Below are 24,679 nucleotides of genomic sequence, written 5' to 3'. Positions count from 1 at the left end.
GGAGGGCCCTAGGGCAGGGCACCTTCCATGGACCATGCCTCCACTACATCTTCACTCCCCATAAGTTGCTCTTCCTCAAAATTGCTAACACCAGCTTCCTTGTTGAGCAAGGAAGTGTATGGGATGTTAGGGAAGGGGTAGTACCTTTGGTGGGGGACATGTCATGCTCCTTCTGGAACAGTTTGTCCACTTTTGGTCCCCATCCTATACCCAGCTCTCATCTGTGGCTCCTAAAAGCAGTCTACATGCAACAGCAGCCCCACCCCAGGAAGTGGCTTTGATTGTCCAGCTAATCCAGGTGAGGGCAGCCAATGAGGTGATTTAGGGACTTCCCCTCCATGCAAAGATAGACTTTGGCAGATTCAGTGGATGAGACCAATAGTGGGTCTAATGGTCAAAAAGGCAGTTTCTGCACTTCTCATAGTGGGAAGTGAGGGCAGATGGGGCTTATCAACCTGGGAATGTAGCACATTTAGGAGAAGGAAAACTTTGATCCTAAACCTCTGCTATCCCCATCGGGAGAAGAAAAGGCTAAGGAGTGAACCGTACACAAATCAAGAGTGGAGTCCCTAATATAGTTGGATAGTCCCTTGTACACCTCCTTCCAGCCTCTCCTGCAGCTAAGTTGGTGCCAAGTGTTTTCCTTTGGACCACATCAGTGAGGCTGAGAAGAATGTCTTGTCTGGGCAACCCAGGATCTCCATACACACTGCCAAGGTTTGCACCCCGGAAAGGTCACTTCGGTGTTGCTAAAGAAGCAGTTTGACACACACACACCCCCCGAGGCACATTCCATTATCTCTCAAGACAGATGGGTGCCAACAACATTGAGCAAGCAGGCAGTGGCATTTGCTGTTCCTCCTTCTCACTACCACTATTGTCTGGGTCAGAGGAAGAGGCGGTGAACAAGCAAGTCGCAACAATGAAGAGGAGGAGCGGGTCCTGGGTACTCGTGCCAGTGAGTTCCGTGAAGTGGTGTGGAACCTCAGCGGATGCCCTGCCCCGCCCAGCTTTGATGCTGGTACAAAACATCTAGAGGGTACCTAGTTGGGAAATCTTGTTCCCATCTGTTGTTTGTCAGTGTGTGAATTTATCCATTTTAAATCAATATTTCATTTATGCTGGTTGTGTGCTGACCTGACTGGTTTGCTCAAGGCCAGCCTAAAAATCTTAAAATAGATTTGTCTAATCCCCTTTGCCCTGGAGCCATTCGTTAATGGCTGTTAGCACATCTTCTGGTCTTTAGTTACGTTTTGGATGATGATCACCAGCTTTGTTTGGGAGGCGAACATGTGCTTAGAGAGTAACAACTATGTTTTTGATGGTAAGAGAAGAGGTGTGCACATAGAAAGGCAAAACAACAACAACAACAACAACAACAACTCCCTCTTTAATAGCCTGCAAACACACCCATTCTAGATGCAGGCAGTAATCCAAAGAAACCCAGAAGCATCCATAACCGTCAGTATGAATCTTATTCACCTATATTAAAAAGCATTTTAATGTGGATTTGCTGCTTATAGAAAGTTGACAGATTGACAGATCTGGACTGCAGCATTTCCTGTTTATCCCCAGAATAGATAAATCAGCAGGGCTCAGCATTTCCCTACCAATATGCTTACGTCTGTTGTGGAAGAGGTCATGCCTAGAGAAGGGGTATCTGGGGCTAAAGGATGTCATTTCACATATATCTCCAAAACAGTTCTAGGTGAAGTTGGCAACTATTCTTCAAATAGTCTTTTTAATGTCTTTGCTTAGTTAACAGTTTCAAAGGATAGCCCAGCCCACACAAAGATATAGACATGGATATATTCAGGTGTCAAAGACCAGGGTAAAGAGGGGCATCTTTAGGATAGGATGAAAACAAGATAATGAGGGTGCTAAATGACCTAGATGGGGAGGGAATTTCACTGTTTAGGAACCACAGCCACTCCATAACTTCTGAGGGTGATGAAACTACCAAGAGGGTCCCCTCTGGTGATCTTCACACTAGAGAGGGTCTGCAAAGGAAGCTTCCTTGTCAGGCTGGGGTTATATCTGGGTTTCACAGAAACTTTTAGTTGGTCACTGTTAGCTGCAGAGTTCAAGAATGCATCCTGAAATGCTAGTTCCCCCTTTGTCAATCTGGCCCTGACTAGACTGCTTGGCAAGGAGACACAACCCTTTCACCACAATGCGGCTCGAGGAGTTTTAAAGGTCCTTCGCCACCCAGTTTGCCTTCTGCTCTTTTTCTTAATTAGCTGGATTCGCCTGCTATGCAAATAATACATCAAGTTTTGGGTAATGATATACTTGTAAGAGAATAACAGCTCTTCTGGGATCAAGAGGCAAAGGTGCACTATAGGAAAGAAAGCCTTTCCATTGTCTCAAGGCAGTGCCTGTCAATCTGATTTAATGATTGTAAAGATCTTTCGTCTGACTCAGAGGTCCAGAGGTCCATTCTGAAATGAGAGACTACTGATGGGGGAACAGAGCATATTTGATCCCAGGGGCCTTTTTACTACACAAATCTAATGCCTCTTATTTAGAAAATTTAATGCTGCTTCCAGGCCCTCAGGTTCCCTCAGAGAAACAGAACTTTGACTCACAGTGAACTAAGTTAAAGTGATGTTAAAACCCCCACAGACACTTCACAGAGATGCAATGTACAGACTGGAACTCATAAAGAACAAAGTGAAGATTGGTATGAGGTAGGGGGGTGGACTGGAAGTTTATCTGAATATTTTTATCATTGCCTTCCAGTGCCCAGCTCTGCACTAGCCAAGATGGAGCTCTCATGTTCCACAGATTACCGTATTTTTTGCCCCATAGGACGCACCGCCCCATAGGACGCACCTAGGTTTTTTTTGGGGGGGGATAAACAAAAAATATATATATTTCCCCCCCAGGCGCAGGGCTGGCGCAGGGGAAGCCCGAGCTTCCCCCGACCCCAGCCCCCAGAACAGGCTGCTGCTTACAAGCCTTGCGAGCCCGACGGGACCTCCCACCGGGCGCAAGAGGCTTGCAGACACCTTCCCGAAGCATGGGGCGTCCTCCGGAGGGCGCCCCCTGCTTCGGGATGCAGGCTGCCACCCCAAGCCTCGCGTGTTAAAATATAACCCAGGCTATCTTCCTGGCGAAGTGATAGCCTAGGTAATGGGCCATTAAGGGAACAAAGGAAGTGGATTTGTGCTATCCCTCAACTGACTGGTAGTTAGAAGAACAAAATGTGATCGTTGAAAGGTGTGAGCTAGAAGATACACACTGGGAAGCCAGAGAGAGTCAGAGCAATGTTTGATTTCTGTTTGAATGCAAGGCACCAGCTATGGGGAAGCAAGGCCCCCTTGGGGTGTTAATTCTGTGAACCCTTCCAGCTTAGGCTCAGGTTATAAAGGTAAAGGTAAAGGTACCCCTGCCCGAACGGGCCAGTCTTGACAGACTCTGGGGTTTGTGCGCCCATCTCACATCTATAGGCCGGGGGCCAGCGCTGTCCGGGGACACTTCCGGGTCACGTGGCCAGCGTGACAACGCTGCTCTGGCGAGCCAGAGCCGCACACGGAACGCCGTTTACCTTCCCGCTGGTAAGCGGTACCTATTTATCTACTTGCCCCGGGGGTGCTTTCGAACTGCTAGGTTGGCAGGCGCTGGGACCGAGCAGCGGGAGCGCACCCCGCCGCGGGGATTCGAACCGCCGACCTTTCGATCGGCAAGCCCTAGGCGCTGAGGCTTTAGCCCACAGCGCCACCCGCGTCCCTGCCAGGCTCAGGTTATATCTATGTGTAAACCATACAGTATATCATAAAGACACAGTCTCCACTCTCCCTCATTCCAAAGCAAACACAAACCCTGGATAAGCTCCTGGAACCCCTGGAATCTCGCACTGCTCAGAGACTGGGGTGACGTCATGCAACAGTACATACATTTTGAATATAGCATGGTGCCACTTTTGGATCTTGTTATTGTTCATGCTTCATGTCGAGTCAAACCATTGGCCCAGGTAGTTCAGCATTGTCTATAAGAATTGGCAGTGGGTCTCTCCCAGTTTTCACATGAGGGACATACCCAGTCCTTACAGGCAATGCCAAGGAATGAGTCAGGGAGCTTTGGCATGTAAAATATGCACACAGCCACTGAGCTACAGCTCTTTGCAGCTGGCACCATTTGGTTCCATAGAAATTTCCCTGTGCAATTAATTAATCAGCAAAATTAAGTGATAAAGCTTCCTTCCTCCCCTCCCCTCCCCCTCCATCCCAAACTGCATTCAGACTTCTAGTGACACTTTTCACGTCTGAATGCTCCACAGGGACATCCGCTCCCCCCCCCCGGCAAAATAAGCCTGTTTGAGTGGGTTAGCATTCAGATACATAAACCCCTTCCCTCCACAATTACCCACTACACAAAATATGTTGGGGGACCAGAAGTAGTTTGCCCCTCTAACATTTTGTGAAACCTGCCTGAGCTACTGGTTCCTGTGGCTACAGGTAGTGGGCTATGGGTTGGCTTAAACAGGGGAGACTTGGAAGGTGGGGCTCATGCTTGGCAGGGGGTTGGACTCGATGGCCCTTGTGGTCTCTTCCAACTCTATGATTCTATGATTCTATGATTCTATGAATTTCATTAAAGTCCGTCCCCCCCCCTCCACAATTCCCCCCACAATTAACTCGAGTCTGGCCATTAACATTAACATTAACATCAACGTCAACATGAAATGCTACATCCCTCTTTTGATATCCAGTGAATTGTAGGGGTTGAGAAATTGGGACTGAGCCTTCTGCCATGTACCAAAGAAAGAAACTCAGCTGCTCTCAGGCAACAGTGAATGCTGCTCACTACTGCCACCTTTTTCCATCCTTTGGGCTTTTGCAAAGGCTGCAGCAGCTGCAAACTTGTAGACTCTTGCCTCTATAGTGCCTCATTCTGAGGAACGACCATACATTAGGCCTCCTCAATGTGCTTCAGAGGAGGACCTTAAGGTCCACAAATGACAACACTTTGGAGGTCACAAGTCTCAAGGTGGTTAGACTGGTCTCAATTAGGGCCAGGGCCTAATTTCAGTACTGGCCCCAACTTGGCGGAATGCTCTGTCACAAGAGACTAGGGCTCTGCGGGATTTGACATCTTTCTGCATGGCCTGCAAGATGAAGCTGTTCCGCCTAGCCTTTGGCTCGGACTCAGACTGACCCTTATGTTTCCCTCCCCTTATGGTTTTGATCTATGGGCTACTATTAAAATGAGGCTGCATTTTAAATTGTATTTTAACCTGTATTTTAAATTGGTTTCTTTTTTCCCCCTATTATGTTTTTATTGTAATTTTACTGGTCTTAGCTGCCCTGAGCCCAGCTCTGGCTGGGGAAGGCGGGGTATAAATAAAAATGTATTATTATTATTATTATTATTATTATTATTATTATTATTCAGATGATGGCGCCTCTGATTCATAAGAGTCTTCCTCAGACTGAGACATTGCGGGGACTAGGACTAAATGGCGGTAGAGAGCCCCACATCAGCAGCAATTTTTTTAGAAGGTTAAAATACATTTGCAGCAACATAGGTGCGCTCTGGGTCTGCCCTGTCCCCCAGTGTCATGTCTTGAGGAATGAACTTTCCGAGGAGTGAAGCCTTGCAGTGGTAATGGAGGTGCAAATGTGTAGCATGTCTGAGAGGTTGTCTAATGGAAGAGCTGGTTCTGCTTTTGTCCCCTCTCTTAGGGCTTAGCCACACTCTTTTCAGGTTTTAAAGAGGGGGGAGGGTTTGCAGGGAAAGCTCTGGAGCAAAAAGAAGGGTACTTGGATACGGAGCTTTAAAGCGTGGACCACCCTGCAAAAAAAGCTGGGGAAAGGTAAGTGTGGATAATTCCTTAGTCTTCATTCATTAATCTGAAGGTTTAAAACTATGCATATGTAGTCCTATATGATATTATGGACCCTGCTTTTTTCTTTTTAAAGGTTCCTACATACACACAGTTTGTATAGCTTGGATGAATACATGGAGGATGGGAGAGAGAGGAGGAAATTGAGTACCACCTCCTTCACCATAGTACATGCTCATTATTCAGGGATTGTGAATGTCTACATGGAGTTTAGGAATAGGTTTATTAGAATTGGTTCTAGGGGACTTTATAAACTGGCTTCCCAGTTTTAACTTACACACCACCACTGAGTTGTGCCCACAGTGAGGAACTAAAAAGCAGTTCCTAACACAGCTGGCCATGGGAGTACCCTTGACTCCAATAAGATATTCCAGGTCAGCCTTGCTTTTTAAAAAAGAAGAAATGAATTGTCCTTAACTACTGGTGCTTGCCATGCCTTTGTCTTGCTCCCCAAACCTAGCTGCTTCCTGTAATTCACCCATAACATGGCAAGAATCAAATCTGATAGTAGTTTCCAAAATTCATTGTTATGGCAGCTGGAAACAGAGTCATTTGGGTGTGCATTTTATTAAAGGGGCTAAGCCAGCTGTGACCCTCCCAGGAGAATGTCTCTCTTCCCCTCCAGAGAAGGAGTGACACAGCTGCACAGTTCTTCTAATGCTTCCTCCTAGCAGATGATCCAGAAAGCCCCAGTTCCACAGGGAGGCCCCTTCAGATAAGAGTGTTGACGTTGTAACATTCACCTTTCTGCTGCAATAATGTCATCTCCAATTCCATATGCCATTTAAGTCCTGGATGGCTGTTCTAACAGGACATGCTCCAGAAAACATCTTTGCTGAGCAACCTACTAATTGTTATCATTGTTGTTTTTGTTTCATGCTCCTCACCATGAGCAGTTGAAAGACCTTTGAAAGGACTGCTTTCTTACAAGTGGCAATAATCTAGTTGTTTTTTAAAAGCTATCTTTAGATCGGCTTTTCATTCTTTTTGGGGGAAATTAACTCGCGTGCTGTTCTGTACCCTTCTAATTTCTTAATTTAGTAAAAGGAGAGGTTGGCCTACTTGTGCTCCGAGCCCCAAAACCCATCCCCCATGGAAATAAAGACACATTCGAGACAGAATTTGGTTTAATTGTTAATGGACAAATTTTGGCCACAACTTTATTAAATACACAAATGTGACTGCTATTGACTTAGGCATTGGTATCAAAACTATAACTGGCTCCTCCCCCACCCTGCAGGAAGCCTGGAAGGATAAACAACCAGCAGGGGGAGCTCCATCAGTGTATATTGACTGGTGCTCACCCCTGGTCTTCCCGGGGGTCCTGGCATGGCCCTAGCCCCTCTCTGGGCTTCAGATCCAGACCCCCGAATTCCTTTAACTGAATATTCTATTAATTGGAGGGGCAGGTGATGGCCACACCTCCCCTCCCCACATACCCCTAAACCAATGCCTAACCGCCACATGAGCACCGCACTCGCCGCCAATACCATCACACCTGCAGCCATCCTTTCAAGCCATCTGCAATCTCTGCCAGCCAAATATCATTCCCTTCTTCATAGAGGTGAACGCCATCTGCCCAAAATAAAGTATCCCTGTGATAAGAAATGCCTGGGTGGCGTATCACCCCACCACCCAGCGCCAACACTTTTTTGGCCACCGCATGACCCACCAACTTCCCGGTCCTATTTGTGGCAACCGGGAAGCAACGATCTCGCCAACAATGTCGCATGAGTAGCTGCGACCAAATAACAGTCAATTGAGGAAAATTAGCCAACAGCTCGTCCATGTCTTTGATTATGTGGTGCTTCAGGACCACGCTTTTAAATAAGGCAGGTCATTCTCCCCCAACTGGATCACCAGAGCAGAAGGCGGTCCCCAAGCCACCACCTTAGCCTTGACCAAAGGAAGTTACCGTATTTTTCGCTCTATAAGACGCACCAGACCATAAGACGCACCTAGTTTGGATGAAGGCTCCCCCTGCCCACAAGAGGCTTTGCATGGCTAAGCCAGGACAGCAAGAAGGATCACTGAGCAGCGATCCCTCTTGCTGTCCTGGTTTATGGGATAGCTGCGCACAGCCTCTCCCGGGCAGCAGGATGAAGGCTTCCCCCAAGAGCCACACTCCCTTTAAAGAGCACACAGAGCCTGTGTGCAGCTCTTTAAAGGGAGCGCTAAGCAGAGCCTCCTGACTGCATTCGCTCCTCATTTCCCCTTACTTTTTAGGAGGGGGGAAATACGGTATTGCGTCCCATTGCATCCCGTGTCTAGAGACCTAGGTAAGGCTGACATTCTCCAGCAAACCCAGCTGGCGACCCAGTCCTGATTCAATGGCCTGCAAACTGGCCCAGTGGACGATGCTGTGACCAAAAATCCAAACCTTTAAACCCAAGGAACCTAAGAATAAAGAAAGTAAACAAAAAGGGGGTCAAACACAAAAAACTAACAACATTCCCTGATGTGTCCTCTATAAGTTTCTGATTTCCACCTCCCCAAATTCTTTATTCTATGCACAGACAGTCCCCAATGAACACCTGTTGTGGCTGCCCCTATTCTAAATGAATGGGCAGCAAACTCTGTTGCAGGTAACCCACAGTCCGCAATGGCCTTCCACAAAACACATGTAAATTGCTGCCTAGTTAATGCGGAACCATCCTGATGAATGAGGAGCAGACCAACACCAGGAGATCTCAATTTCAAAAACCTCCTAACATCCCTCACTGGGCAGGGAGCAGCCTGAAGAGTCACTGGCAGCCTTAACAAGGCACCCTGCCCTAACTTTGTTTTTGACCTAGAAATATCAAACTGCAGGTCAGTGTCCAACACCGATATGTCACTCAGTAGCAGACCCCTAGTATGTCCTCCCACGGCCACTTCACAAACAACTTTGCCCACCCTCAAAGCACCGAAGAATGCTATGGAGTATGCAGCTGCAAACAAGCGAGCCTTATACTTTGACCAACATATCAACCTCAATTTGGCATGAATCCTGCACAGGATATCATAAGTAGCCTTCTGCCGCACTTCCTAATAGGTTGCATTCTGTGCCAACCTTCCAAAGCTTTACGCACAAGAAAGTCTGCACAGGGATCTGAAGCAAATAAGACTTTACTAAAAAATGAAATAGCAGCTGCATGAATTTTAATCGTCTTTGGCGTACATCCCAGCTGATATAGATTTGCTAAATACTGTAAGACGTGGTCAATGGAGGAGGAGCGTTCACAGCCTATAGCCAATGACTTAAAGTGAAAGGTTGTAAAATCTGTCCAAGCCTTTCTATAGGATCTAAAAGGGGAAGAGGAAACAGAAGAGAATACTCCCTTAACCACTAAACTTTTCCAAGATTCCAGAGGTGATCCGGAAAAAATTCTGGCAACAGCTGTGCCTCTGGAGCCAACTCCCTGAAACGGTCTACCTGAAAACGAGACAATGCATCAGCAATGTCATTAGTAATACCAGGAATGAACTTTGCTGAAAAGGTAATGTTAAACTTCAAACATTGAAGGACAAAGGATCGAAGGAGTCCAGAGACCCTGGAGGAACGAGAAGACTGGCGGGCCAGGATGTTCACGACAGCCTGGCTATCCGTCCAAAAACAAACACGGCGGTCTCTAAACTCCTCCATCAAAATATGCACGGCCACTACGATTGGGAAAAACTCAAGAAAGGTGAGGTCCCTCGTGATGGACCTGCCAAGCCACTCCTTTGGCCATGGCTGTGCACACCAATGACCTCTGAAATACAGCCCAAAGCCCAGGGATCCAGCCACATCGGAATGCACCTGAAAGTCTGCATGCAGATTTAGTGTGTTCTGCCAAAGAGAAACACCATTAAATTTGTCCAAAAACAACCACCAAATTTCCAGATCCAACTTCACCTCTTTAGAAAGATGCACACGAGGATGAGGAAATTTTAAACCTGAGGAAAGCCTAGCCAGTCAGCCACAGAAAGGACGTCCTGGAGAGACCACCCGGCAAGCAAAGTTTAAGTATCCCAGCAAGGACTGAATTTGCCTCAAAGTTACTTTTTTGAAAGGAATCAACTGACTAATTTAAAAGCATACAATGGGGGGGGGGCAACCTAGATGTTAGGGCCACTGTATCTAGTTCTATACCCAAATATGTTAACTTTGTAGCTGGGCCCTCACTTTTTTCGGCCACGAGCGGAACCCCCAACTCCTCTGTAAGGGCCACCAAGGCTTCCAAAAGGTTAAAACAGGAAAGGTCATTTGCAGGTCCGGCCAATAAAAAAATCATCCAAATAATGAGTGCCCCTGTCAGGCCTGTCCTAAAACGCAAGGCCCAATCGATAAAGGAACTAAAAACCTCAAAAGTGGCACAGGCAACTGAACACCCCATAGGCATAGCCTTATCAACATAATTTTTTCCCCCAAATTGAAAGCCCAACCAACGAAAATCCATAGGATTAATGGGAAGTAATCTAACTCCACATCACATTTTGCTAAAAGGGCACCAGGACCAAATTTACGAACGAGCTTGACCACTTGGTCAAAAGACGCATATTTGACAGAGCAAAGCTCTCCAGGAATAGCATCATTGACCAAACTACCCCTGGGGTAAGATAGATTATGAATTAAACGAAACTCCCCCGGGGCCTTCCTAGGAACTACCCCTATTGGTGACAAATGCAAATTTTTAATAGGCGGGACGTCAAATGGCCCCGCCATGCACCCCAAAGCTATTTCCCTCGCAGTCTTCTTCCTAGCTACCTCAGGTCTTTCCCTAATGGATTTTTTAACAGGAAGATTCTGCGAAGAAGGAGAAAATGCAACAGGTATGCAGAAACCAAAGGAAAACCCTTCCCACAAAAATCTAGCCACCTTAACATTAGGATAGAATTGTCGCACTGCCAAGTAAATACCCCCAACCTTGCCACAATGCTGATTGGCTAAAGGCCAGTGGAAAGTCCCAAAGGCTTACAACATTATCCTATAACATGTAAGCTAAGAAGCCTTAGGTCAGATGTGGGGGATCTCAGGCCTAGGGTCTTAATGCCTTCAGCCTTCACTTTTTGGCATTTGGCATTCTTCCTAGGCTCATAGCTATCAACCTTCAGATTTGAAAATAAGGGACCAGCAGCCTCGAAAATAAGGGATCAGCAGCCAAAATAAGGGATTTTCCGAACACAGGTATGTTCAACTTCTGAGCCCCTCCGAGCCAAAGGCAGAAAACCCAGCCAGCAGCCAAACAAAGCCTCAAGCAGTGGTTCTCACAGAGCAGCAACCCAGCAAAGGGGATGCAGCAAGGAAAAACACCGTCACCTCTCCGCTGGGAAGCACTGAGCAAAGGCGAGTCCCCAGGCAATGCAGCTGATTTGATTGGCACAAGGCATGCAAGCTCCACCCCCCAGTCATTCTTAGACGCCTTATTGGGTGAGCAACGCAGCCAAGCAACACAGTTGGAGCCTCCCTCCTCCCTGGCCGGCAGGGAGGGAGAGAGAGAAGCTGCTTCCTTTGAAACCCAGGAAATTTAAGGGACATCATCAATAAGGGACAGCAGCAGGACACCGCACTGGGATAAGGGACTTTCCCGCCAAATAAGGGACATTTGACAGCTATGCCTAGGCTGTTTGTGATTTACACTAGCTTTTGGCGGTGGTGTTCTTTTATGTGTTGGGTTCTTTTGTGAAAGCGGTCAATCCTGGGTGAAATGGGAAAAGATATAGAATGGCATTTTGTTGAGGCTGTTGTTTTGTGGACCCTGTGCAAAACTACAGGCAGCAACAGCACTGAGTCCATGAACTGCCACATGGAAGCACATATATACACATCTACCCAAGAGTAAGGGACACGGGTGACGCTGTGGGTTAAACCACAGAGCCTAGGACTTGCCGATCAGAAGGTTGGCGGTTCAAATCCCCGCAATGGGTTGAGTTCCCGTTGCTCAATCCCTGCTCCTGCCAACCTAGCAGTTCAAAAGCACATCAAAGTACAAGTAGATAAATAGGTACTGCTCTGGGAAGGTAAATGGCGTTTCTGTGGGCTGCTCTGGTTCGCCAGAAGCGGCTTAGTCATGCTGGCCACATGACCCGGAAGCTGTACGCCGGCTCCCTCAGCCAATAAAGCGAGATGAGCGCGCAAGCCCAGAGTCGGTCACAACTGGACCTAATGGTCAGGGGTCCCTTTACCCTTTACCTTTACCCAAGAGTAAATTATATTGAATTCAACTGGGCTAGGCATTCTGTACTTGTCTTTAAAGAAGAGGAAGAAGAGTTTGGATTTGATATCCCGCTTTATCACTACCTGAAGGAGTCTCAAAGCGGCTAACATTCTCCTTTCCCTTCCTCCCTCACAACAAACACTCTGTGAGGTGAGTGGGGCTGAGAGACTTCACAGAAGTGTGACTGGCCCAAGGTCACCCAGCAGCTGCATGTGGAGGAGCGGAGACTCAAACCCGGTTCCCCAGATTACGAGACTACTGCTCTTAACCACTACACCACACTGGCTACCCCATCACTACATCACACTGGCTACCCCATCACCCTGAGAGCAACAACCTTGCCCTCCTAAAGAGCAGCTTTAGACCTTGCCTTGCCTCCCATTAAAGCTGCTTCTTTGTCAGCTTGGAAAAAAAAATTTTTGTTTGTTTCCTGTGATGGGAGGATCTCATCTTGGCTCAAATTGAATAGTCTTGGTTGAAGCTGAGTGATTTCTTTAAAAATCAGGAAATAGCTTGGCTTATATCATAGTCAAGCTACATTGATTTCCAGGCTTACATCCCACCCATCCAGGCCCAGGCTCTCACTGTATTTCATATAAGTATTATAAAACCCTAAGACTAAGTCTCAGATTTTTTAAAAATAAAAGTTTTGGGACCTTCATTACTTATATCTCCTTTTCTGTTGGCACTCAGATTGCCAAACTCTCCTGAGGATGAGGCAGAAATTCAATTCAGTTTGCATTTACAAGTGAGCTTCACACTTTCTGGAACAATACATAAACCAAACAAAAGCCATCCTTCAAAATTCATACTTTTCCCAAATCTGAAAAGCAGTTCTCCAGCCATGTAGTGTGTGCAAAAATGCATACAGTAAATCAGACCAAGATGTGGATAAAAATGAATATATTAGTGAAAATAACATGCTGTATGTAGAAGATAATTTGTTTGCAAAAACGTGTATCTTAGGTAAAATCACAGAGTAAATTTTTGTATGTATGAAGAAATGTGCACTGAAATGCTGATGAATGTTCTTGAGGATTTAAAAAAACTGCAAATTGATTTTGAAATGTGTAGAACTAAATGTAAGACTGGAAAAATGGCAAACTGGGAAAAAACCTGAAATCAACATTCATCTGTTTCTATTCATCCTACACTCAAGAAGGGCAGCCTGTTCAGTAACAAGTAGCCACCAGCTCTCATTAGTAATTAACGATACAGAGATAAAGTAATTTAGCCCTTCCAAGGTAACTGCTTGTAACCATATATAAAAAATAGCCTTGTTTTTGTTGTCTCTGCTTTTAATTTCAGACTTGTTTGCTTCCTTGCTATTGTCACATATAAAATAAATCTTCTTCTGTATTTGTACATATAGGCTGAAAAATAAGTTTCTTGGAGGGGTAAAAAGCACTGATCAAGGACTTGCCATTATTGACAAAAGCATTTTTTCAGGGTATTAGCATGCTTAGTCTTTTTTTCTAAGATGACTTGTGTTTGGGGCCTGCCTCAGATAAAGAACACTGAATCTAATGGAAGCTTCCCCTTAAGCTGTGGAGCTTCATAGGTGACCTCTGAACTTCTCTGCTTGTGATATGTGCCACCAGAAGAGAATCTCAACAAATCAAAAGCAGCACAAAGAGAATGGGCAAACACAGGGAACATAGGGTAGATGAGCACCACGGCTCACAAGAATCACAAGCAGTATATACTATCTTGAAACTCTTGTTTTAGGGCTTCATTTTGAATTATTTGGGAAGGCAGCACCAAATTCACTGCATGGTTCTTGAAATAGTGTCATTGAGACCATCTGGATAGAGATGTGGAAATGTTTTCAGGTTGTTTCTGTAACATTTAAAAAAAACTTTATTGTGAATAATATATCTTTCTATTTATGGATTTCATAACTGAGAGAATGAAAATCAAGAAAATGTCCCCCAAAGTCTTGTATTTCTCAGATTTAATCACCATCTACTGAGTTTCTTAACTGAGAGATGGGAGTGAGATCTGCCACGGCCTAAAAATGGCCTAGAGTGCATCCTAGATGCAAAATGTATTGTACAGTGGTACCTCGGGTTACGAACGCTTCAACTTACGTTTTTTCAGGTTACGAACGTTTTTAACCCGGAAGTAAGTTGTGAGAGCTTCCCGAGGCCTCTGCCGGTGCCAGGAGACAAGGCCCGAAATCCAAGGAGGCCGAGGCCTCCCCATATGCCAGCAGATAAAGCCCGACTTCCGAGGAGGTCTCCATAGGCCTCCGTGGATCCTGGCAGACAAAGTCCAAAATCCGAGGAGGCCAAGGCCTCCTCTGATGCCAGCAGACAAAGCCCGACTTCCAAGGAGGCCTCCGTAGGCCTCAATGGATGCCGGCAGACAAAGCCCAACATCCACAGGGCCTGCAGAGGCCGGGGGGCCAGGCCCCAACATTCACAAGCCTGCAAAGGCTCTGTGACTTTGCTCCAGCCACAGAAGGCGTCCGCAACAACCCCAAGACATCCACAGGATCCCAACCCCAAAGTTAGGTAAGGATCACTTACCTAGCGAAGACATAGAGCAATGAAGCTGTTAAGAAACAACAGGAGCCTCTGCTGGAAAGCCCTTTGCCCCACCCCTAGCTGTAGCAAGATGGGTGGCACCTAGCCAGGTAAGCCCACCTACCCTGTTGTGGGGGGGGGAGTGGAAAATGTTAGGATTCTGCAAGGGATTTGGGGATTTATTTATCCTGTGCCTGTGCCCTGTGCTTTGTCTCTGTTTTGTGCCTTCGTTTGGGGGACTTCTGGGGGTCTCTGCCTTCTGCCATTGTTTTGGGGATCTGTGGAACTCAGTTCAGCTTTCTGGGACTGCTGACATGAAGCAAAGCAGCAAAGGCAAGAAGAGAACTGTGATAAGTGTTGAGGTAAAGAAGGAAATTATTTCTAAACATGAAAATGGGGTCCGTATAAAGTGATCTGGCAACACAGTTTGGGATGCCCAAATCTACAATTGGTACCATCTTAAGAAATAAGGATGCTATTAAGGGGGCCAGCGTTTCAAAGGGTGTTAAAACACTCAAGCAGCGAACACAGACAATGGAAGAAATGGAAAAAAAAATGCTTTTAATGTGGGTAACTGGAAAACAGGAGGCTGGTGACACCCCAGAGGACAGGATCACACTTCAAAACGACCTTGACAAATTAGAGAACTGGTCAAAAACAAACAAGATGAATTTTAACAGGGAGAAATGTAAAGTATTGCACTTGGGCAAAAAAAATGAGAGGCACAAATACAAGATGGGGGACACCTGGCTTGAGAGCAGTACATGTGAAAAGGATCTAGGAGTCTTGGTTGACCACAAACTTGACATGTGCCAACAGTGTGACGCGGCAGCTAAAAAAGCCAATGCAATTCTGGGCTGCATCAATAGGAGTATAGCATCTAGATCAAGGGAAATAATAGTACCACTGTATTCTGCTCTGGTCAGACCTCACCTGGAGTACTGTGTCCAGTTCTGGGCACCACAGTTCAAGAAGGACACTGACAAACTGGAACGTGTCCAGAGGAGGGCAACCAAAATGGTCAAAGGCCTGGAAACGATGCCTTATGAGGAACGGCTAAGGGAGCTGGGCATGTTTAGCCTGGAGAAGAGGAGGTTAAGGGGTGATATGATAGCCATGTTCAAATATATAAAAGGATGTCACATAGAGGAGGGAGAAAGGTTGTTTTCTGCTGCTCCAGAGAAGCGGACACGGAGCAATGGATCCAAACTACAAGGAAGAAGATTCCACCTAAACATTAGGAAGAACTTCCTGACAGTAAGAGCTGTTCGACAGTGGAATTTGCTGCTAAGGAGTGTGGTGGAGTCTCCTACTTTGGAGGTCTTTAAGCAGAGGCTTGACAACCATATGTCAGGAGTGCTCTGATGGTGTTTCCTGCTTGGCAGGGGGTTGGACTCGATGGCCCTTGTGGTCTCTTCCAACTCTATGATTCTATGATTCTATGATTTCTGAAAGCATAATTTGTGAAAAAGCTTTAGAATCATAGAATCATATAATCAAAAAGTTGGAAGAGACCACAAGGGCCATCGAGTCCAACCACCTGCCAAGCAGGAAACACCATCAGAGCACTCCTGACATACTTTACAGTTGCATTCTGACCTCATCGCAAACGCCCCTGCACCAAGTGCTGAGATTGAGAGTTTCAAGGCAAGCCATGGGTGGTTTGACAAATTTAAGAAGAGAACTGGCATCCACAGTGTTGTGAGAAATGGTGAAGCTGCCAGTGCCAGCAAATTAGAGGCTGACCAATTTGTTTTGGAATTTAAAGATTATGTTGAGTCGCAGGGCTTCGTTCCCCAGCAAGTTTTCAACTGTGATGAGACAGGCCTCTTTTGGAAAAAAAATGCCAAAGACGACCTATATCACAAAAGAGGAGAAAGCATTGCCAGGACACAAGCCCATGAAAGACAGGCTAGCCCTTTTATTTTGTGCAAATGCAAGTGGATATTTTAGTTGAAGCCTTTGCTAGTCTACCATTCTGAGAACCCCAGGATATTTAAGAAGAACAATATCATAAAAAGCAAATTGCATGGGATGTGGAGGGCAAACAGCAAAGCTTGGGTAACCAGGCAATTTTTCATTGAGTGGGTTCATGAAGTGTTTGGGCCAAGTGTGAAAAAATACCTCCAGGACAAAAATCTTCCAATGCAGTGCCTGCTTCTTATGGATAATGCTCCAGGTCAACCTCCAGGATTGAAGGATGAGTTGTTGGAAGAGTTTGCATTCATCAGTGTAAAGTTTTTGCCCCCCAACACAACTTCTCTCATCCAGCCCATGGACCAGCAGGTCATATCTAATTTTAAGAAGCTTTACACCAAAGCCCTGTTCCAAAAGGGCTTTGAGGTGACCTCGGACACAGAGATAACGCTGAGAGAGTTCTGGAAGAATCATTTTAATATCCTCCATTGCTTGCATATGATAGACAAAGCATGGAGGGATGTGACTCAGAGAACACTGAAGGCAGCATGGAAGAAATTGTGGCCAGAAACAGTCCCAGAACAAGTAACAGAGGCTGTTGAAGAGGATGCTCCTATTGTTGAGGAAATTGTGTCTCTGGGAAATTCCATGGGTTTGGAAGTGAGTTGTGCTGATGTGGAGGAGTTAGTGGAGGAGCCACAGAAGAACTTCAAAACATTATGATGGAGCAGCAAATGGTGGCAACTGAGGAAATATCTTCGGAGGAGGAGAGCAGAGAAACTGCACCTACAGCCTGGAATGGACACTAAGGATGAGTTAACAAAAGAAGTCATGATAAAGTGGGCGGTCGACTTCGGTTACAATATTGAATACGATAAATGGGTAAGATTATGGAACGAAGGTATGAAGTTTACAGCGTGCTCCACCTTAAGAGAAAATTTACTAAAAATGATGTACCAGTGATATATCACCCTGGTTAAATTGGCAAAAAATGTATAAATTGAGTAACAAAGCCTGTTGGAAATGTAAACTAAAGGATGGGGATCGCTACCACATGTGGTGGGCATGTGATAAGATGAAAAAGTTTTGGGATCTAATATATAATGAACTGAAGAAACTTTTTAAGTATACATTTCCTTTAAAAAACGGAGGCTTTTCTATTAGGGATAATAGGGGAGGAGGTGGAAAAGGAGGATCGTAAACTATTTCAATATGCTACGGCTGCAGCTAGGATCCTTGTGGCTCAAAAGTGGAAATTACAGGAGACCCCAACGGTGTTGGAGTGGCAGACCAAACACTTTGAATATACAGAATTAGCTAAAATGACATAAAATGACATAAAATTCAAGACCAAAAAGGGACAAAGTTTGAAGAGTGGGGTAAATTTGTTCCATATATAAGAATTAACTGTAGAAGTCTAAAAACTGTAGCAGCGTTAACATAAATATTGTGATGTGTATAGAAGGCAAGAGAAGATATAAACTAAGAAAACTGAAGCAGGGAAGGAAGGAAGTCCGGGCGTGAACTTACGCAGTGTAAATAAGATGACATAAAATGATGATTGTAAAATATTAAGTTTTATTTATGTTTGTGAAAAAACTAATAAAAATATTTGGGGGGGGGAGAAACTGCACCTACAGCAACAATCAAAGAACTGCTTGCAAAATGGGCTGAAGTGCAAGCTATTGCTGAAAAATATCACCCTGATAAAGCTGCTCTAAGTTATGCTGCTAACACCTACAATGATAACGTAATCTCTCACTTTAGACAAATCTTAAAACAATGACAAAAGCAAGTCTCAATAAAAAAAAATTTGGTAAGGAAAAGATCCAGGGAGTCTGAACCAGGTGGCAGTGGTGTAAAAAAGGCAAGGGGAGGAATGGCAGGAGAGAAATCACCGATTGTTATTGTGGAAGAGAACCCTGAGCCCCCATCCAAACAGTGACTATCATCAGCACAGGTAAGAAAAAAATCACATTTTCATTTTGTACTGTTTTATTGATTTCATTTTATGGATCAATGGCTTTGTTAGATAGTAAAATTCATGTAAAATTGTTGTTTTAGGGGTCGCTTTTCATCGTCTGGTTCCTGTTGAGTGTTTCGCTGCTAATCAGAGGCTTCCTGTTGAGTCTACCAGCTGTTGGGTCCTGAGCACCCACGCAACACAGAAGTTATATTTGGAGGTTTTGTTTTTGCTATTTTTTTGCATTTTGGTTTGTGTGGCCTTTTTGGTTTTTTGACTGTGACTTGTTCTTCATTTTATGGGACTGACTTGTGGCTTTGCTTTTGTGACTGTGGCTTGTGACTTCATTTTTGTGACTTGTTTTTCTGACTGTGTGGAACCCAGTTCAGCTACTGGTTGATTGTGTGGCTGCAGAAATGGATAAAATCCCCCCCCCCATCCAAACTGACTATCATCAGTGCACAAAAGAAAAAACAATGTTAATTTTTTTCCATCTAAAATACTGTCTTATTTATTTTATAGTACAATACATTGATTATTGCCTTCATTTTATGGTTCAATGGTCTCCTTAGACAGTAAAATTCACGTTAAATTACTGTTTTAGGGGGCGTTTTTCATTGTCTGGAACGGATCAAACTACTTTTCATTACTTTCAATGGGAAAGGCCGCTTCAAGTTAAATACGCTTCAGGTTAAGTACGGACTTCTGGAACCAATTAAGTACTTAACCTGAGGTACCACTGTAGTGACTCAGCAGTCCTTTCTTATTAGTAATCATTGTTGACCAGAAGGTTCCAGGCTATCTGAGCCCTCCTTATATAGCTGCATGCAGGTGTGAGAGTCAGTCAGTCTGTCTTCCAGTCTTTCTGTCATTTCTCAAGCTATGCAGTCCTACCACTTACCGTATTTTTCACTCTATAACACGCACCTGACGATAACACGCACGTAGTTTTTAGAGGAGGAAAACAAGAAAAAAATATTCTAAACGAAACAGTGGATGTATGTTTTTTGTGGTTCATGCTGTGGCCACAAACATGTGATCTGACGGTGAGTTTGGGGTGACCCAGTGCAAAAATCCTGAGGATCCATGTGGATCCGTGTTTTGTAACCACGTTTTAAGTGGGGAGGGAAGGAAAAGCACTCAAGGGACAAGGAGCACGCGTGGGGTGGGTGGAGAAGGATGCTGCTAATAATGCAGGAGAGTCTCCTCTCTGGCTTTGCTCCTTTAAAACAAGCAGGCCCTGCTTTTCTCCCTCCTCCCCGGCAAGGAAACCACGATAGTAACCACCCTGAGACAAATCAAGAAAAATTGTGACCAACACTCTCCCCCAACAAGCGCAGTGAGGTCAAAACACACACAGAGAGAGAACTGGCCCTAAAGGCTTAGGGCGCTGGAAGTCTCAGGGGCGCTGGGGGAGTGAACAGAAGCAAGAGAAGGAGAAGGAGCCCTCACACACAGAGAGAGTGTCAGTTCTAAAGTCGCAGGGGCGCTGGGAGAGTGAAGGGGAAGCAGGAGGAGGAGAACGATAGCTCAAGCACACACACACACAGCCCCTACAGTGGCTAATCCAAAATCAGACAGCAAAAAACTGCAGGCAGGGACAGAGCAGGGGTTGTTTTAAAGCAGCCAATTCCCGCTCTGCTTCTCTCCCTCCTCCCCGGCTCCGCTAGCTGACAGGAGCCACTTACACCCGCTTTGCTGTTTCAAAGCAAGCCACGGACTGCTCACGACTGCAGCAGATTCCCCCGCCATCTGTAGGCATTCGCTCCATAACACGCACAGACATTTCCCCTTACTTTCTAGGAGGAAAAAACTGTGTGTTATGGAGCGAAATTTACGGTACTCCTCAGAGCAATACAGCCAAGATGATGCTATGAAATCAGCAGGACTTAACAGGAGACCCTTAATGGAAGATCTGCTGCAGTGAAGGCTGAAGGAACTGCTCCCTGCTGCAAGGCCTTCTCCAGCTGGCCTTGGAGCAAGACCCAGACTCACTGGAAAAAAACTCTTTGGTTGGAGCAGAGTGTAGGTGCTCTGTTATTGGGGTACTGGCCCCTGTTGAGTGTGAGGTTGGTGCCATGTGCAGACTGCTGTTGGAATGTGCAGGTGCAACACCTACAGTATGAATTATTTCCCAGATCCTCTATGGAGTAGCAATATGGGGCATGGATCCAAATGCTGACAAAGCCTTAGAACAAAGAAAGGAAAGGCAAATGGTTTTCCCCCCTTTGCTCTCTCTCTCTGCCACTTTCCTCATCACCATGCTGCATCACAGAGGACCATGAAAGATGTAGTTCTTCCAAGGGCTGTTGAAATACGTCACTGTTTGCATCTGGGCCTGACTTGAGCAAACTTGCCAAACTCCCAACTTAATACTCTTATCGTTCATTAGAAGACCTGAGATCTTTGTTAGAGCTGCCACTGAAATCTCACCCAAAAACAATATTTGGAATGAATTGGTGGGACTTTCCTCAGGCTAAACATCTGAATTTCAAAGTAAGTCAAAGGCATTTTGACATTTCTCAAGAGGGTGGAATGGGTTCTGCCCAAAGCTAGTTTGTCATTGGATTTTGCCAAAAGAGAAATCCCACTTTGATTGATGCCACATAAGTGGAAATGTTGCCTGTTCTGCTGCAAGGTGATGAAACTGGGCCATGTGTTGAGCTACTGACATGCTATAAACTCCCAGACCACCAAACATCTGGCAGGCAAAACAAAGTCTTTGATGAGCTCGGTAGCAGCAACTCAAGCAATTGCCTGACTCTTTCTCAAATTATAAATGAATTCTCTGTCACAAATTTCCAAGGTTGGATCTGGAATTAGGGTAAGGTGAAATCAGTTAACTGCCTGTAATACTGGTCTCAGGGGGCATGTGTCAAGGGGTGTGATGGAAATACCTATCAATATTAGTTCTCTCAATTTCTCATTTTCCCAACCTTCAATTCAGTTCTATGGCAATTTCTTTTTTTAAACCTCATCAAAAGTGAAGTATTTATTAAGGACGCAGGTGGCGCTGTGGTCTAAACCACTGAGCCTAGGGTTTGCCAGTCGGAAGGTCAGCAGTTCGAATCCCCGCGGTGGGGTGAGCTCCCGTCGTTCGGTCCCGGCTCCTGCCAACCTAGCAGTTCGAAAGCACCCTTAGGTGCAAGTAGATAAATAGGGACCGCTTAATAGCGGGAAGGTAACGGCGTTTCCGTGTGCAGCGCTGGTGCTGGCTCACCAGACGCAGCTTCGTCACGTTGGCCACGTGACCCAGAAGTGTCTTCAGACAGCGCCGGCTCCTGGCCTCTAGAGCGAGATGAGCACGCAACCCCAGAGTCGGTCACGACTGGCCCGTACAGGCAGGGGTACCTTTACCTTTAAGGGCCATTAATTATCACCCAGAGCCAGGTAAGAATGAAACAGCACACCTGACCTTTGACGCTACAGCACTACTAATAAACAATATCACAGTACAAACTAGTAATACAAAAAGTATATATGCTCTGTGTGTGTGTATAACACAACTTGATACTTTAAGACAAGGTAAGCAACCACCTGTTGTCCAGCTATTTTCTCTCCTTCCTCCCCACTTTCATGCTGGCTCTCAACCAAATGAAATTCAGCCTGTTCCTTTTTATATAGGCAGAACTACAGCTAGGAGGCATGCTAGATCAAATGGTCCTATGGTTCTGACTTGTGAGCAGAAAGGCCAGTGTGTTCTTTTCCCCCAATTCCTTTTGTCCCTCAGTCACTTTGCTATGCTTTTGGAGAATGGCGTAATAATTCACCAGCATTTCAATGCAAATTTACCATAACAAACACATTTTTGAATGCACTTTTGACTATCATATGAATTTTTGCATGCAATTTTTCCCAAGGCAATGCATTCAATGTATGTTATTTTCATTAATATGTTGATTTTATTTTCCCCTAATAGATGCATTATCACACACTTGTTTTACTGGAGAACTGCATTACAACATTCCAGTAAGTAGAGATTCTGAAGGACAGCTGTGTTTCTATTTGCATATTGTTTTCAAAAGTGTGAATTTGGTTGGTTCACCTTTAAATGCTAACTGAATCAAATTTAACTCTCATTCGTAGATGGGCTACCTATTCAACTATCCCCTAAACAGCTGGAACAAATAATACAAACACCTTATCTTTATTTGTAATACTGGCAATACTGCTCTGCATATGACCAACATTACATGATTTCTTTTCTTTTTGCTGTAAAGTTTACAACATCCATACCCATTCAACAAAAGGTATGCCCATGAGTGTCTTTAAATGTGCCCTATCATATATGGCAGGAAAAAATACATGAAGACTGTGCTTCAAGGTTGTGAAGTAGGTTAAGATTCTGGTATTCCGTATCTGAGCAAATAGCAGTAGGTCACTAAACTATGGTGACCAGATTTTTTTCAATGAATCCGGGGACCCTTTTTTTTTTTTTTTTGAAGCTGAGTAGCAACAGGGAGTCAGTAGCGGGGCTAGTGAGGCAAAAGACCCTGGCCCCAAGCACACATGCATATTGTATAAAGGTGCAAAGCCCTTCTTTCGCACCCTGTGAAACATAAATGTGCAGAGTTTTAAAAAAACTGGGCAATGGCCACCCACCCGCACCTCCCGAGCCTTCCCTGATCAGTCAAAACAAAGGGGGCAGGGGGCAGGAGATCTGTACCGCCAGACACCCCCAGTTCCCCTTCGGCTGTGGCGGCGGCAGTCAGAAGCCCAGAGCCAGCCTAGTAGCACAGTTGGCTCTGGCTGGCTTCAGGAGCTGCTTGCGGTCATGGCGCCCGCCCTTTTTCCTTTCCGGAAGTCCCCATATGATGTGTTGTGCCCGGGAACCGGGGATGTCTGGTAACCCTACACTAAAATTCTTCCTCACAGGGATTTGCCATTTGGCCTTGGGCCAGCCTTAGAAACATCTCAGGAGTTTCAAGTAGAGACTTCGGAGTTTTTGATAAGGCCAGCATAACTTCCCAGGGAGTTTCTGTACAGCCATCCCTTTAACGTCCCAAGGTGCCTATACTCTTTCTCTGAGGATTGCTGTCAGTGTAAGATTGCAACTTTAGAGATTGTATCACAATCTAGATTACAATTTAGAACTGTCTGAGAGCTATTACAAACAGTGCTTATACCAGAAGGAACTTCCCTTAAGGCATCATTTCTTTCCTCCACCCACTTTGATTCTCTTTGCTATGAGATGAAGGTGAGACCCAACATATGCTCTGCATATCATGTGCTTGCTCGCGTACCCAAGCATACTGTCACTCCTCGTTACACTAGAAGTCTCCTGAGCACAAAGGGAAGTGGAGTTTCAGCGGATTGGAAATGCATGCTTCACTGAGTGCACTGGCAAGTTAGTGACCATCTGCAACAGACGCCAAGGGTGATGGGTTGTTGCTGGGTTGCTGATGTTGTTTTGTTTGTTTGTTTGTTGTTTCTTCTTCTTGCTTAACATTAAATTTTGAAGACATGTAAAAAAAAAGTATTTCTAAGCAGCTGAATACAAAGCACATCAAACACATCTGGCATCAAAACCCTTCTGGAATTGACAGGAATCTGAATTAATTTAGACAGGAGTTTACTTGTGATAAGTTATTAAGCATCTTTTAAATAGCATCCATGGCTAAGAAAGCTGTATGTGAAGCAGAGAAGTCAGGAGTCCAGATTTCTCCTCTGCCATAAGAAAACATGATAGCCTTAGGCAAGTCACATTAGGCTCAGCCTTGCAAACTTGGGGAAGGAGGTGAGAGGATGCTATGAGCTGAGGCCCAGATTAGGACCATGGAAAAACCGCTCCTGGAAGTTGTGGTGAGATCCACAGAAGAAGACCTTTGTCAGAAACGCCCAGCATCTGAAGAAGAACAACCTGTTTATAAAAGACTACGGATGGATTCGCCAGTTTATCCAGTCGAGTCAGAGGCCTCTCTACCACCAGAGGATTATTACAGGATCCAGGTGACATCTTGTAAGAAGAAACAGTCCTTGAGGTATTGGGGTCCTAAGCCATATAAGGCTTCCATTTCTTTTCTTACTTTTGCCACTTGGTTCATCCACTGCCAGCATGTAGCCCCAGAATGTTGCCGGACTGAACAGAATTCCCCCATCCTTGCTTTAACAGCTTCCAGTGAGTATCCTGGACGGGAGATAAATGCCATGAGGTTAGCGACTTCTCAGCACTATATGGAAATATTTTAAGAGTAAAGGAAGGGGCAGCTTTCTGTTTTCCTATGCCTTAGAACAGGGGTAAGAA

At 45.3% G+C, this 24,679-nt stretch overlaps 2 long non-coding RNA genes across 3 annotated transcripts in view; one reads left to right on the top strand and one right to left on the bottom strand.

The window, feature by feature from the left end:
* The window catches only part of LOC309524191, a 54,795-nt gene extending 40,150 nt beyond the window's left edge, over positions 1 to 14,645 (bottom strand). The window contains exon 1 of one of the 2 annotated variants that reach the window (XR_014215844.1): positions 14,559 to 14,645. This is a non-coding gene — a long non-coding RNA (uncharacterized lncRNA). Of the gene's footprint in view, positions 1 to 14,117; positions 14,305 to 14,558 lie in introns of those variants that run through there. The other variant, XR_014215845.1, reaches the window with a different exon arrangement.
* Positions 14,300 to 19,184, top strand: LOC309524189. Its single transcript, XR_014215841.1, has 3 exons — positions 14,300 to 14,543; positions 14,574 to 14,917; positions 18,240 to 19,184. It is a non-coding gene; the product is annotated as an uncharacterized lncRNA (long non-coding RNA).
* Positions 19,185 to 24,679: the final 5,495 nt, after the last annotated feature.

Source organism: Podarcis vaucheri (assembly GCF_965113315.1).
Source record: "Podarcis vaucheri genome assembly, chromosome: Z".
In the NCBI taxonomy this organism is placed as follows: Eukaryota; Metazoa; Chordata; class Lepidosauria; order Squamata; family Lacertidae; genus Podarcis; species Podarcis vaucheri.
The sequence above is the reverse complement of the archived record's forward strand: the minus strand, read 5'-3'. Positions and strand labels throughout refer to the sequence as shown.